Below are 16,583 nucleotides of genomic sequence, written 5' to 3' on the forward strand. Positions count from 1 at the left end.
TTTTATCCTTTTTTCTCTAATCTTTTCTTCATGTTTTATTTCATTAAGTTGGACTTTGACCTCTGATATCCCTTCTTCTGCTTGAACAATTCGAGTGTTTAAACCTGTGCATACTTCTCGGAGTTCCTGTATTGTATTCTTCAGTTCCATTGATTCACTCATACTCCTCTCTAAGTTGTCTATTCTCAATAGGATTTCATCAAACCTTTTTTCAAAGTTCCTAGTTTCTTTACGTTGGGCTACAACATAGTCTTTTAACTCACCGAAGTTTGTTATTATCCATTCCTTGAAGAGTGATTCTGTCATCAGGATGCGCTCGTTCTCCATCAAGCCTTGTTCCATTGTTGATGTGGAACTGTGATCATCTTTAGAGGGAGAGGCGTTCTGACTTTGAGTATTCTCAGCTTTTTTATGCTGGTTTCTTCCCGTCATTGTAAATTTATCCTCCTGTCGTCTTTGAAATTACCAACTTTCAGATTAGGTCTCTTGAGTGGATGTCCAGGTTGTTAGTTCCCAGGGCCAGAGCAGCTGCGTTAAAACTGATGGTGTTTTTCTGCCCAGGATTCTCCTGTCGGGCTTCCTTCTTGTGTCCGTAGTAGGTGACTCTGCCTTCCCAGGGCTCCAAACCTCGGTCAGAAGGGGACTGGTCCCGTTTACTCTGCGCCAAGCGCTGCCGCGCTGAGGTGCCGTCACAGCCGCTGTGCCGGGCTCTGGTGTCCTGCTGGGGACCCATGCGGGTCCTCCGAACCTGTTTACTCTGCTCCGAGAGCTGCCGCGCCGAGGCGCCGGCGGAACCACTGCGCCGGCCACGAGAGTCGCGCTGGCCACCCATGTGATTCCTCCACTGGGGGTTCTTCTGCTCCGTGAGCGACCAGAATTTGTCTGAAAGTGTGGCATCCTCTAGTTCTCCGCGCCTTCACTGAGAGCTGCAATCCCGGGATGTTAGCGATCGGCCATCTTGGATTGTTCTCGAAGTTGAGGTTTATTTCACCCTTCAGTGAGGACTGAGAAGCCAGCATGTGCCCTGTTCCCTTGTGTGGGAGACATAAAGGGTGTCACACCTGGCAGGTCATGCTCCACGCACCTGGTAGTTCTGGAGTGGGGCTTCAACCACGGTACCTCTCAGAAGTTCTCAGCTCTCCCTCTCTCACTACATGGTAGGGAGATATGCCCCATGTCTTCTTGTCAATGCTATGAGTGCTTGAGAGATGATGCTGACCAGACGCCCCAGGAAGAGGACACCACTAGGCTGTGGATTCTTTTGGTTTGCAGATTAGGTGGAAAATAATAGCGATAATAACTGGCATCCACTGAAGGCTTACTATGAACCAAGCCCTGTGCTAAGTTCTGTACTTGCACTATCTCATTTAATTCTCAAAAAAGCCTTATGAGGTAAGCACTATTTATATTTGAGCCCATTTTACACATAAACCTATTTTACAGATGAGAACACTGTGGATTAGAGGTTGGCAGCTATGTCTTAGGTCAATGGCTCTCAAACTTTAGCGTACAATGAAATTAGTGGCAGAGCTTGTTAAAACAGTGTGTGGGACCTCACCTCCAGAGTGTGATTCGGTAGTCTGCGGTGGGGACCAAGAATTTTCCTCTGCAGCACATTTCCAGGTGAGGCTGCTGTTACTGGCTACACTTTGAGGAACACTGCCCTTGGCCATACATCTGAGAAGTATAGGGTCATGTTCCTTTTTTTCCCTAAAACCTATGTTTTTTAAACCACTGCACATGCTGCCCTCATTACAGACTTTTCTATGTAGCTTCCCTCAAATCCTATCCTTGGTGGGAGATGAACTGAGTGAAGCAGGCAGCCAGCCTCCCTCTGTTCACCCTAATTATACCTATAGCTTTCTCTCTTTCTGGGAAGACTTGCCCTAGCCTCCTAGCTCTTTTTCCTTACGGCTCTGTGCTATGGTCTGAATGTGTCCCCCTCAGATTTTTATGTTAAAACCTCATCTCCAATCTCCTGGTGGCATTAGGAGGTGGGGCTTGGGAGGTGATTAGAAAGCTGCCTTGCCTCTTCTGCCATGGGAGGTCATAATGAGAAGGTGCCATCTGTGAACTGGGAAGTGTGCTCTCACCAGACACAGAGTCTGCCGGCACGTTGATCTTGGACTTTCAGCCTCTAGAACTATAAGAAACAAATTTCTGTAGCCAGGCATGGTGGTGTGCACCTGTAGTCCCAGCTACTTTGGAGGCTGAGGCAGGAGAATTTCTTGAACCTGAGAGGCAGAGGTTGCAGTGAGCCAAGATTGCGCCAGTGCTCTCCAGCCTGGGTGACAGAGTGAGACCCTGTCTCAAAAAAGAAAAAAAAAAAGTAACAAATTTCTGTTGTTTGTAAGGCACCCAATCTGTGATACTTGATTATAGCAGTCTGAACAGACTAAGACACTCTGTTACCCTATGAGGAATATCTTCCTAATGACACCATTCTACCGTCTCCTCTGTCCTTGATTCTGAGGGCCGTCCTGCTTCTACCTAGTGGATGAAAGGAACCCACAGGAGTAATTTGATAGTTTGGCTTCAAGGCCATGTGGCTGCTGGTCTTGTGATGATCCTGGGGCTCTTTCGTGCCTCTGGATCTGACCTTGTGTGGCTTCATGCTCCAGATCACATAATGACTGAAGATACTGCTTGTGGGTCCCTGACATCAACACTCTTTTGTACTGACCTCCTGCTGACTGGTATTGACAGGTCTCTTCCTGCTTGACCAGCACTCTGTTTATGCTGACACAGGAGCTGTCCTGAATATGTTGAAAGTGACTGTGGGGATTTCTTCCTCTGGGGTGCATGTCTAAGGCCATAATCCCATTCTTGGAGGTGGGCTTCCCTTCACCTCCAACAACTACTGTGTCTCCTTGCTTATAAGCTACAGGAGATGGAAAGTAGGTTAACTTTAACTGCACTAATATTTAGTGGTGATCCTGGTACCCCTCCCACGGGACTTGGTTCCTCTGCAGCTCAAGAGCAAAGTCTTGGGGCTGGACTGAAGAGGTAGGGTGACCGTTTTATAGCAGAACGAACATGCAGGCATAACATGAATGCTGGGACACAGACACCACATGCAGCAGCTCAGGTGCCTAGTAAGGCTCCCACTGCAAAAGGCCACTGTTTCATCTTTAATAAAGCAAGCATTAGATGAAGCACATTAGAAGGCCAAGTGACTCATTTCTATTTCTGGCCTTCAGACATCAGTGACAGTGGTGACCTCAGGCTGTGGACAGGAAGGATGGTTGAAGGGTTGGCAGCAGTAGGATGGGCCCCAAACCCTCTGCAAGAGACCCTGAACAACTTTGGAAAGATTTCTGACCATTTTTGCCTTGACTGATGATGCACCAGGGCCCTCTGGTCCTTGCTTTTGTTCAGATCTGACTTCTTGACCTCGTCTCCATGAGCTTACCGTGAGCACCTCTCTTTCCTACGATATTCTCACCAGTTTCTGGCTCACTCTCCCAGCAGAACTAGTGGCTCTCCCTTTTGGAATCCCACGGGATTTGGTTCCTCTGCAGCTCAGGAGTTTCTTACCTTGTCTTATCTGTGGTTGTGCTGCCCCTACCTGACCCCTATACCCTAGGGGGCAGGGGCCCATTTCCAGTGCTAAGCAAAGCCTGACAGTGATGACTAAAAAGCTATAGGCTGTCGGCCAGGTGCAGTGGCTCACACCTGTAATCCCAGTACTTTGGGAGGCCAAGGTGGGTGGATTACCTGAGATCAAGAGTTAGAGACCAGTCTGGCCAACATGGCAAAACCCTATCTCTACTATACAAAAATTAACCAGGTGTGGTGGTGGGCACCTGTAATCCCAGCTACTCAGGAGGTTGAGGCAGGAGAATTGCTTGAATCCAGGAGGTGGAGGTTGCAGTGAGTCGAGATCATGCCACTACACTCCAGCCTGGGTGACCAAGTGAGACTCCATCTCAGAAAAAAAAAAAAAAGCTACAGGCTGTTACATGACCCTGGGGGCTGCTAGCCCTGCCTCAGGCCCCACTGGGTTGCCAGAGTCCAGGTATTAGATTCCCGGTTTTCTAGATTTGTCCTGAAATTCAAAGCTCAAGCTATTGTAGCTGAATGGCCACAGTGGGCAGGGAGGCCATCAGGGAGAGGGTAGATGGAGGGCAGGAGCTCTGCAGAACTGTGCTAGGAGCAGAGGGCCGTTCCTTGAGCCAGGCTCTGGCAAAAGGAATCTGGTCAGAAAGGAAGGGAGGTGTTGGGGAGGGGTACCCGAAGCACCAGAAGTTACAGGAAAGAGGTTTCTGGAAGCCCATCTGAGCTGGACCCACCCACCCTTTGGAATGCATTTATGCTAATTAGTACCATGTCATAAAGTAGATTTAGAGGTTCATAGTGTTTTTATGAAAAAAGAAAAGAAAAGAAAAGAAAAAGAGATACCAATCCCATGTCAATTGGGTTTGGGACCTGACGGGCTTTAGGGTGGGAAGGTCAGAGGTGTAGGGTATCTGAAGCGGAGGAAGCAAAGGTGAAATTTGTGGTTAGGCCGGCAACCTATCTTCTGTAGACGGCAGTTGCCTCTCTAGACACAGCTTTTGTGTTAGGTTTGAGTTTATCCACCAGTTCCTCACAGGCTACTGGGCCCCTAATGAAGCTGCTGAGGGCTCTTTCCAGTACATCTGAGCAGGCTCAGGAGTCAGGCGGGCCCTGCCAGATTGTATAGCTTGTGTGTCTTTATGGAAGTTGTGCAACCCCGCTGAAACTCAGTTTTTCTTACCTGTTAAAAAGGGTGTCATGATACTGTTACCCGAAAAGGGTAAAAGGCCTCCCAAAGTGCTGGGATTACAGGTGTGAGCCACCATATCCCGCCTAGCTGGCTTCTTTAGTGCATCCTGTTTTATCAGCAAGGTCTTTGTGGCCTGTATCTTGTGCTGATCTTTTTTTTTTTTTGAGACGGAGTTTCGCTCTTGTTACCCAGGCTGGAGTGCAATGGCACGATCTCGGCTCACCGCAATCTCCGCCTCCTGGGTTCAGGCAATTCTCCTGCCTCAGCCTCCCGAGTAGCTGGGACTACAGGCACACGCCACCATGCCCAACTAATTTTTTGTATCTTTAGTAGAGATGGGGTTTCACCATTTTGACCAGGATGGTCTCGATCTCTTGACCTCGTGATTCACCCACCTCGGCCTCCCAAAGTGCTGGGATTACAGGCTTGAGCCACCGCGCCCGGCCTCTTGTGCTGATCTTCTCTGGCATTCTGTGACTAAGAATGCCTTAACCTCCTGGGAGTGCAGCCCAGGAGGTCTCAGCCTTATTTTACTCAGCCCCTATTTAAGATGGAGTTGCTCTGGTTCAAATACCTCTGATAATACCTCACAGGTTGTTAAGAGAATTACATGGGAAAGTACCTGAGGATGTGCACCACCAGGACCGGTCTAGGAGTTTTTGGACCTGGCCTTTCTTCACTCCTTTCCTGTAGCTCCAGGGAGTTGATGGTTACGGAGCTACCATGTAGCTCTCTGTCAAAGTTTCTGGGCTCAGAGCCACAATCCCCAGCTACTGTGTGGCCTCTCAGAGCCTTTGGCTTGGTGCTTCCAGTCCCCAGTACTCTCCCTGGGGCTCTGGAGAGGGAGGCTGAGGGCCAGGCCAGAGACCTCTCTGAGTCCTCATTGCATCTCCAAACTGGGGAAGAGGGAGAGGGTGCTTACTTCTTGATCTTTGCTGAGTGGAAACTGGCTCAAGTCCCACACCCAGACTCAGCCACCCGATGTCTCCTGCTTGAAGGTTTCATTCTTTCTGGATGTCATTACCTGTTAGGAAAGGGGACAGGGATTCACTATAGGTACTTCAAGCTTAAGCCTTGCACTGATTCACATAGGGCCTTTGCTTGCTAGAAAAAAAGGGTCCAACTCAGAGGTGAGCGTAGAGGCATTAAAGACGACACATTGACTCCCTGAACAATTCTGCCAGCCCTAGCCCTGATTGTCTTCACTGTCTACACAAAGAGGCTAGATTGTCAGTCCTGACCCAACTGAATCCAGCGATTCTTGACAGTAGAGAAGACCTTTTTTCTGGCAGGGCATATATTCCACAGAGCTTCATAAATAGGAAAATCCACCAAGAGTACAGTTGTAAGAAGTGGAGAAAAGCCCACAGTGAGAGGATAAACCTGAAGGGGCAAACGAGAGATCTGTGCCAACAGCAGGCATAGCTCTCTAGATGCAGTTAACAAAGGATTTGAGCTCCAAGCACTAAACAGAGACTCTCCCATGGCACTGCTCATTAAGTTTTATACATGGTATTTGCTGAACAAATGACAGCACAAAAGACACAGCCAGAAGAGGAGGAAAGACACTGGGAGGAAGCGCTTGTGGAGGGAAGCAGGGCTGCAGGACAGGTGGGGAGCATTGCAAACAGAAGGCATGGCAGGAAGCCCATCTATGCCGAACGCGCAGAGTCACTGTCCCAGTCTTTGCGTGCTCGATGGCTATACCAACGCATGCCAGGATTGTCTGGATTTTGGGCTTTTCCCATGGGATGACACTCCTAATTCATGTTTAGGTGTGGCCAGCTCTGACTCACAGCTTTTCTTCTGTTATTCTGGTACTCAGCCACTGGAGCACCAACCTACACTTGTGGGATTTGACTTTCTAGCCCTACTTTTAGAAGAGCACCGTCGTTCTCAGAACAGAGGGTGGGTCATCTTGCAGTTTCTTCTCCCCATAGTTGTCATGGTCAACCTTTTACATGAAAATTAGATGTGTTCAACCCCTTTGCTCAGAGTAACAGCTAAGTCCTCATTGTGACTCAAACCCTAACCCTCTCTGAGTTAATTCCTATCCCTTTCTTTTAGCCCATTCACTCCAGGTACACGAAGCCTCCTTGCTGTTCCTCAAACTATGCCAAACAGCCTCTTACCTCCTGCTTCTGCCTTGGTTTTTCGCACTGCCTGGGCCCTTCTTGATTCTTTCACTTATTTAAGCCTCTGCTCACCTGTCAGCTCTTCAGAGAGGCCATCCTGATTTGGCCCATGGAAAAAAAATCACTCACATCCCCCATTCCCTGTCCTCCTCACCTTGTTGTATTTTCCTTCGGAGCACTTCTCAGCATCTGCCATTTTAATGTCTACTTGTTTATTACCTGTCTCTCCCACAAGAATGTAATCTCCTTAAAGGCACAGACTTTTTTTTTCTTTAAACTCACTGTTTTATCCATAGCACCTAGAGTAGTGCCCGGTATATAGGAGGTGGTGAATAAATATTTGCTGGATTAATTAATGTCTTGAAGACATTTAAACACCCACAGTCCTCTGTACCCACAAGACAGCTCTTGCAGAAGTGTCCCTGGCTGTCATACTCTGGTCAGCCCTTTGCAAGGGCTGAGGTGGCCAGAGGTAATTCACCTGCGCTTGCTTACCCAGGAGGGCATAGGCCATCGCAAGAAGATCTACAGGAGCAGGGACCCTCAGCCAGTGCCCAAGTGTGTTCTGTAATCAGAGGCAGGGCCGGGAGAGTGCAGAGTAGGGAGGATTATCAGGAGGGGAGGGGGCCACCCCTGAGTTCCACATGTTTGCCAACAGGAAGGACTGATAGTCCTGACATGGGCAGAGTCAACGGCCACCCCTGAGTTCCACATGTTTGCCAACAGGAAGGACTGATAGTCCTGACATGGGCAGAGTCAACTCCATGCTTCTCTCCTGCATCATAAGGGACCGCCTCAGACCCTGCCTCTCCATAGGCTCTCACAAGAGGAGGCTGTGTCTGCCTCCAGCTCACTCCTGGGCCCCTGCCATCCCCTGAGGATGACTTCTGGTAGCTCCTCAGCTCATCTCCCTCTTCACAGGCATCCTCTTCACTTCTTAGCAGTGGCAACTGCTGCCCCCATGCCCTTCTTCCTGAGCTTCTTTTCCCTTCAGTGTGGGGACACTCCTAATTTGCCTCTTTTCTCTCTGACTTCTCCTTTTTGGCTTCCCTTTCTTCTTCCTCTTCCTAAAATGGAAGGATGTCTGTGTCAGTCAGAGTCCAAGCAGGAAAACGATTCCATGCAAGCATTTCTCACAGAGGGGATATATTCAGGGAACTGACTACTCCAGTGTTGGAGGGTTGGATGGGCAAATGGTGATGCCACAGTGACCAGATATGGTAATGACAGGAGTTCCTCCTCAGGGCCAGAGGGACAGAAGACAAGAAGTGGTACCACCAGAGCCTCTAAGCTCAGCAGACCTCCTGAGTTCAAGCCATTTTCCTGACTGAGGATGCCCTGTGATGGGATGTGGACCTCTGGGGCGCTGGTACCTCCTGGAGGTGCAGTTCAGCTGCTGGCAGGAGTGTCTGAAGAATTAGGAGTTAGCACAGGCAACCTACAGGCCAAATCCAGCTGCCACCTGTTTCTCCATGGCCCGTAAGCTAAGAATGTTCTTCACATTTTAGCTGGGCCTGGTAGCTCATACCTGTAATCCCAGAACTTTGGGAGGCTGAGGCAGGCAGATGGTCTGAGGTCAGGAACTTGTGACCAGCCTGGTCAACATGGTGAAATGCTGTCTCTAGTAAAAATACAAAAAAAAAGAAAGAAAAGAAAAAAAAATTAGCCAGGCATGATGGTGGACACTTGTAGTCCCAGCTACTTGGGAGGCTGAGGCAGGAGAATAGCTTAAAGTCAGGAGGTGGAGGTTGCAGTGAGCTGAGGTCACACCACTGCACTCCAGACTGGGTGACAGAGCAAAAGTTAATCTCAAAAAAAAAAAAAGAGAGTGAGAATATTCCTCACATTTAAAAAACGGCTGGGGGAAAAATAATGAAAAGGAAGATGTATCACATGAAAATTATAAAACATTCAAACTCCAGTGTCCATAAATGAAGTTTCATTGCAATGCAGTCATGCTTGTTCATTTATACATTGTTTATGTCTGCTCTTGCCTTGCAATGATAGAGTTGAGGAGTTATGACAGAGAGTGTGTGGCCTGCAAAGCTTAACATAACCTAATAGGCAGCTCTTTGCAGAAAAAGTTTGCCAAGCCCTAGGCTAGAGCCCTCCTGGAGGGAGGTTGACAGGAGCTGGAAACAGGAGGAAGACCCCTCTCACACCCTATGTCTTTTCAGCCATGTCTCAGTGTCTCTAAGTAGCAAAACTGAATAGGAAGCCAGCTGGCAAGACAGAGTCTGGGAAAGCCTGTTGGCAGCCCCTTGGCCCTTGCACCACAGAGGAGGGTGGCATGGGGCTAAGAGACAACAGACAAATAGCACAACTTCCAAGTTCCAACTTACAAGTATCTTGCCTTGGCCTTTTCCTCTTCTGTTTCTGCCCTCCCTCCCTTCGTAATCCTATCCACAGCCATGGCTTCTGTCACATCTCTGTAGATAATGCACAGATCCACAGCTCCATGCTTGACTTCTTTTATCAGTCTTGCATTTCTAACTGCCTGCTTGACAACTCCATTTAGAAGCCTTCCCTTTATCTCAAAATCACCATGTGAATAGGTAGAATTCATATTTTCTAACAACCTCGTTTCTTCTCCTCTGTTACCAATTTCTGTTGGCAATGCCACCATTCTCCCTGGCTTCATGTTTGGATCCTCTCTGTTTCTTCCACATCAAAACACTTAGAAAGAGCAGCTCTGACCTGGCGCAGTGATTCACGCCTCTAATCCCAGCACTTTGGGAGGCCGAGGTAGGTTGACTGCCTGAGGTCAAGAGTTCAAGACCAGCCTAGCCAACATGGTGAAACCCCATCTCTACTAAAAATACAAAAAAATTAGCTGGGTGTGGTAGCGTGCCTGTAAATCCCAGCTACTCAGGAGGCTGAGGCAAGGGAATAGCTTGAACCAGGGAGGTGGAGGTTGCAGTGAGCTGAGATTGCGCCACTTCGCTCCAGCGTGGGCGACAAAGTGAGACTTCAGAAAAAAAGAAAGAAAGAAAGAAAAAGAAAAGAAAGAAAGAAAGAAGGAAAGGAAGAAAGAAAGAAAGAAAGAAAGACACACCAGCTCTTTCTCTGCAAGGCTTTGTAACTATTTTCTACTTTCCCTTCCCAGCACCCTCACCTGGGGTTGTGCCACCATTACCTCTTGCCCAGATTATAGATATGACCTTGTAATAGGTATTGCCCCACACAAATTTCATTCCAATTCATCTCACACATAGTTGACAGATTAATCTTCTGAACCACCAGATTCAAATTCCTTTTGGCTTTGCTTTATCTATGCATTAGTCAGAAATTGAAAACATTCTACATTGTTTTGTATTAGTTTGTTTTCACGCTGCTGATAAAGACATTCCTGAGACTGGGTGACTTATAAAGAAAAAGAGGTTTAATGAACTCACAGTTCCACATGGCTAGGGAGGTCTCACAATCATGGCAGAAGACCAAAGAAGAACAAAGGGACTTCTTACACGGTGGCAAGCAAGAGAGAGAGGCAAGCGAAAGGGGAAACCCCTTATAAAAACATCACATCTTGTGAGACTTATTCACTACAATGAGAACAGCATGGGGACACAGCCAAACCATATCATTCTACCTCTGTGGCTCTGCAAGGTACAGCAGTCTCTCCTGATTACTTTTATGGGCTGGTATTGAGTTTCTGCAGCTTTTCCAGGTGTGTGGTGCAAGCTGCACCATGGATCTACCATCCTAGGTTCCAGAGGATGGTGATCCTTTTCTCATAGCTCCACTAGGCAGTGCCTCAGTGAGGACTCTGTGTGGAGGCTTCAACCCTACATTTCCAGGCTCCCACTGCTATGTATGGAAATGCCTGGATGTCCAGGCAGAAGTGTGCTGTAGGGGGAGGGCCCTCATGGAGAGCCTCTGCTAGGGCAGTGCAGAGGGAAATGTGGAGAGCTACAATTGAAGATGAGCTTTGGGTGAGGATACAACCAAACCATATCAAGTCCCAATGACTACAGTTTAGTTTTCCAACTTTGTTTCCTATTTCTTTCTTTCCTATCCTCTTCCTTTCCAATTCTTTCATATAGCCTCTTGTTCCTTCAGGTTCTATGCACTTATTTATACTCTCCCCTCTGCCAGGAATGTTTTTGGTACTTTTTAGGATTAGGTTCAGTTATGAGTGACAGAAAACCCAGTGTAAGGGGCCCATTGAGGTTGCATCAGAGCCCCTTTGACCCATTTAATCATCCCCTGCAGGTTCTGCATATCCAGAGCAGCAGAGGCAGCCTTTAGCTGAGCTAGGTAAACACCTAGTTCCATTGTCTGAAATCTGAGCAAACCTTGAGGTGTAATTTACACTCCAGAGCTGACCTTTGGGAACAGGCAAAGGCTAGGGCTTTGCTGAAATATTCTCTTGCTTGTCCTCCTCCCTTTCCTGTCTTACTTTCCATACTCCCTTACTGGTTTCTCCTGGGAGCATGTTTTTAATTTGTATTTTTGAGACAAGGTCTTGCTTTGTCACTCAGGCTAGAGTGCAGTGGCATAATCATAGCTCACTGTAACCTCAAACTACTAAGCTCAAGGGATCTTCCTGTCTTCCTGCCTCAGACTCCTGAGTAGCTGGAACTACAGGTGTACATGACTTGACTAGCTAATTTTTACATTTTTATAGAGACAAGGATCTCACTATGTTGCTCAGGCTTGTCTGAAACTCCTGGCCTCAAGCAATCCTCTTTTCTTGGTCTCCCAACATTCTGGGATTATGGGTATGAGCCAGTGAGCCCTGCTGGGAGCATTTGTTTAATAAGAAACTACTTAAACATGAAGCCTCGTCTCAGGATTTGCTCTGACAACCCAACTTAGGACCCTTGTAACAGTGCCTTAAACAAGATTGTAGTGGGCCTCATATCATGCCTTCATGATCAGATTGCCTCAACATTGTAGTCTACCATCCTCAACATGCGTCTTCCTCTTGAGGCCAAAGATAGCTGCCTCAGCTCTGTCATCAGATTCACATTCTAGACAGTGACGGGGACAAAGAAAGAGGGGGCATGCTTCTTCCACTTGAGAACATCTCATGGAAGTTTCATACCTGACTTCTCTCTAACCTTTTATGCAGAATGTGGTCAGATGGCCATGCCTGGCTGCAAGGGGGGCTGGGAAATGTAGTCTTTATTCTCAGTGGTCAACTGCACAGCTAAAATTTTGGAATATGATTACTGCGGAAGAGGAGCAAACAGGCATTAGGGGGCAACTCGTCATTTCAGTTACATGCTTCTTCACATCTCTGCCTGCCCAGAGTCTTCCAAACCCAGTGCAAATACCACTTTCACCAAATACTTCCTTGATCTACTAGTTAAAAGTTATCACCTCCTCATGGCATTTTGTGTGCCCCTTACTTGTGGCACTATAGTTTTTCTACCTGGTTTGTAGTTTTTAAAATATGCCTTCCCCACAGGACTATAAACATCTTTAGAGTAGAGGGCAAGCTTCAGTGAATTTCTGAGTTGAAACTTGAAATACTACAATCCCATACTCTGGAAAGTATGGTTCTGGAGCCTGACCAATCTGTGGCTTTGCAAGGTACAGCCTGCCTCCCAATTGCTTTTATGGGCTGGTGTTGAGTTTTATCTTTAAATCAGTTATGCAACCTTATTTGCTTATTCTACAAATATTTATTGGTGCTTTTGCTCTTCCAGGCACTGTTTACAGGTGCTGAAAATTTGGTGAAAAACAATACATATAGGCACCCCACTCCCTTGAAGGCCATAAAGGGTGAGGGTTAAGAGCATAGACTTGGCTGGAGGCAATGGCTCACGCCTGTAATCCCAGCACTTTGGGAGGCCGAGGCAGGTGGATCACCTAAGGTCAGGAGTTTGACACCAGCCTGGCCAACATGGCAAAACCCTGTCTCTACTGAAAGCACAAAAATTAGCCAGGCATGGTGGTGGGTGCCTGTAATCCCAGCTACTCAGGAGGCTGAGGCAGGAGAATAGCCTGAACCTGGGAGTTGGAGATTGCAGTGAGCCAAGATGATGCCACTGCACCCCAGCCTGGGCATCAAGAGCGAGACTCCATCTAAAAAAAAAATAAGAACACAGACTCCACAGTCAGACTGCCTGGGCTTGCATCCCAGCTCCATGACTTACAATCTGTATGACCATAGACAAGTTACCTGAGCTCTCTGTTGCTCAATTTTATCTTCTGAAACACGGAGATGTTCAGAGTGCAACTATTCAGGATAGTGGTGGAGACTAAGTGAGTTCACACATGTAAAATACTTAGAACAGTGTCTGGTACAAAATAAGGGCTACATAAGTGTTAGTTATTAGTATCAACTTGGAGAGCTTACATTCTAATAGGTGAGGATATAACTCAAATAAAAAAAGAAAAATATTAGGCAGTGATAAGTGCCATGAAGAAAATAAAAGAGAAAGGTGGGTGAGAGTGCTGCTGAGGGTCTGTCTGTGCCAGATGGCCAGGGAATGTCTCTATGAGGGGGTGACGTTTAGCAGCCATGAAGTATTTGTGGGAAGAGCTTTCAAGGACCAGCAGATACAGGGGCTGTGAAGGTATGCCTGAGCTGGCCGGCTGAGACTGGAGCATGCGGGTGGAGGGGAAAGTGCAGGAGATGGTCTGGGAGGAGCTCGGAACCAGACACCATGGAAGATTTTTAAGTCGGGGAAATAATTTAGATTTGATTCTTAGTACAATGGTAAGCCATTGCAGAGTTTTAAGCAGGAGAGACTGATGTTTAAAATGCTTATGGTGTCTGCAGGTGGAGGGAGAATAGCTCGTGAATGTGTATGAGTGGAATGATGGGGTCAGATGAGAGAGCACTGCAGAGATGGAGAGAAGTGGAGAACTTGATGCATATTTTAGAGGCAAAATCCACAAGATTGACTGATGGATTAGAAGCAGAAGGTAAAGTAAAGAGAAAATTCAAGGGCAAGTCTCAAATTTTTGTCTAGAACATCTTTCAGAGATGGGGAGATGTGGAGAGAGGGTGGGTGGGAATCAAGAACTCTACTTTGGTTATGTTCAGCTGAGCAAGTCACTTCAGCTCTCTGGGCTTCAGTTTCCTTATCTAGAGTATGAAAACAATAATAGACAGAAGAGCACTGTGGTTAAGGGGAGAGATGCCTGGGCTTACATTTCAACTCTGCTGTTTACTAGCTATGTGATGTGCCAGTTACTTTATCTGTGTCTCAGTTTCCTCATCTGTAAACTCAGAACAATCTTAGTACCTATCTCAAATTGTTGTATAAAGAATAAAAGATTTAATATTTACAAAGTGCCTTAGTTTCTGGCACATGGTAAAGCTATACTAGAATTATAGATATATAAAAACAAATAAGATAGGCCAGGTGTGGTGGCTCATGCCTGTAATGCCAGCACATTTGGAGGCTGAGGTGGGAGATTGTATGAAGCCAGGAACTTGAGATTAGCTTGGGCAACATAGCAAGACCCTGTCCCTACAAACAGTTAAACAATTAGCCCATTGTGCTGATGCATGCCCGTAGTCCTAGCTACTTGGGAGGCTGAGGCAGGAGAGTTGCTTGAACCCAGGAGTTTGAGGTTGCAGTGAGCTATGATCATGCCATTGCACTCTAGCCTGGGGGACAGAGTGAGACCTCATCTCAAAATGCCAACAAACAAATAGGGTTGAAATGACCCTTATATTAGATAAGTGGCTCATTTACATAAGATAATCATTAACCATTGTTAAACAAAGAAAGAAAAAAACAGTTGTCCCTTCTGGAATATACCAGAGAGATCTGCCGGATTCTACATAATCTCTTCCAGAAAATGAAAGAGGAGGGAATACTTCCCAATTCATTTTATAAAACTATTTTTATGCTGATATTAAAACCAAATAAAAACAGTACAAAAAAAGAAGAAAAAAACCATAGTCCAATATCCTTCATGAATATAGGTGCAAAAACCCTTAACAAAATATTAGCAAATAGAGTTCAACAATTTATAAAAAGCAGTACATACCATAGCCAACCATGCAAATCTCATTCAATATTCAAAAACCAATCCATGCAATTTACCATACTAACAGACTATTTTTTCTTTTCTTTTTTTTTTTTGTTTTTGAGATGGCATCTTGCTCTGTTGCCCAGGCAACAGAGTATGTATAATCTCAGTACATTGTACAGTGGTACAATCTCAGCATACTGCAACCTCCACCTCCTGGGTTCAAGTGATTCTCCTGCCTCAGCCTCCTGAATAGCTGGGATTACAGGCACCCACCACTATGCCTGGCTAATTTTTGTATTTTTGGTAGAGACACAGTTTTACTATCTTTGCCTGACTGGTGTTGAACTCCTGACCTCATGATCCACCTGCCTTGGCTTCCCAAAGTGCTGGGATTACAGACGTAAGCCACTGCTCCCCACCCTATTTTTTCTTGTAAATGTTTTATATTTTTATGTTTCACCTTTAAGTCTGCTCCATATTGAGTTAGTTTCTGTGTAATGTGTGAGGTTTATGGGGAGGCCGACTTAATCAACACCCCTGGTACTGGAACCCAGGAGGGAGCATAGAGAGAGGGAGGGCAGGAAGGAGCACAGTGGGTGGAGGAGAGTCCCGGGGACATTCTGTGTTTTATATTATGAAATAAACACCTCACCAATTCCTAGAAAGATAATTTATGACTTGGGAACAGTTTATTGAATCAATAGCTAGGACTAAGAACATATCCTCAGGAAAGAAGATGAGAGAAAAGGCTCCTAAAGGTCCTTGGCATGCAGCCTTGGAGGACATACCAACAATCTTTCCATAGATTAACCTCTAGTTTCCAGGAGCCTGAGCTGTACTCACCTGGTGAGGACTTGGGGGTGGATAGAATTTGATAGACCCTTGGTTAGGTGGGGTGTCCCAGAGGAAGAAACTGGGGCTCTTTGCCTGCTGGCATGGGATGGTGAGAAGTGGGTGGCTGTGTGGGAGGGCTCTCTGTGTCAATTTCCTCAGGGCAAGGTAATGGTGATCTGGGGAAACTCTGTCCAGGGGCCTATTTATTTGTTCTGCTCTGCATGGCAATGCCCAGCCAGCCCTGGATGCCCCCAGGGCAATCTCAAACCTACTGCTCTGCCCCTCTGGTTGCCAAGTGGGTGACTCAGACCTGGGAGGCTAAGGGTGGGAAGGCATTGTAGGGGAGAGGGTCATGTGGGTTCAGGAAGGTGTGCAGGTACAGGTTGGGAAATAGGTTAAAGGCTTAGTGAAATTGGAATGCCCCTCAAAATGAGTCCCTGGGAGTTTGGGAGTGATGTTGCCAGATTCCCTTCTCTCATCTTTTGTAAGGCACCAGCCTCCCTCATCTTGCCATCCCTTACCACCCCGGGATTGTGAGTGCCAGGGTGGGGCATACAAGTGAGTCTGGGACTGGGTCTTATGCTCTGGTGTGGGGTGGCCAGAAGTATTTGGGGCGAGGCATGTAATATATGGGGAAAGAAAGGAGAAAGGGCCAGGCACAGTGGCTCATGCCTGTAATCTCAGTACTTTGAGAGGCCAAGGCAGGTGTATCACTTGAGGTCAGGAGTTTGAGACCAGCCTGGTCAACATGACAAAACCCTATCTCCACTAAAAATATAAAAATTAGCTGGGTGTGGTGGCAGGCACCTATAATCCCGGCTACTCAGGAGGCTAAGACAGGATAATTGCTTAAACCTGGGAGGCAAACTTTGCAGTGAGCGGAGATTGTGCAATTGCATATCAGCCTGGGTGAGAGAGCAAGACTC

This window comes from Callithrix jacchus, chromosome 8 (assembly GCF_049354715.1).
Source record: "Callithrix jacchus isolate 240 chromosome 8, calJac240_pri, whole genome shotgun sequence".
NCBI lineage: Eukaryota > Metazoa > Chordata > Mammalia > Primates > Cebidae > Callithrix > Callithrix jacchus.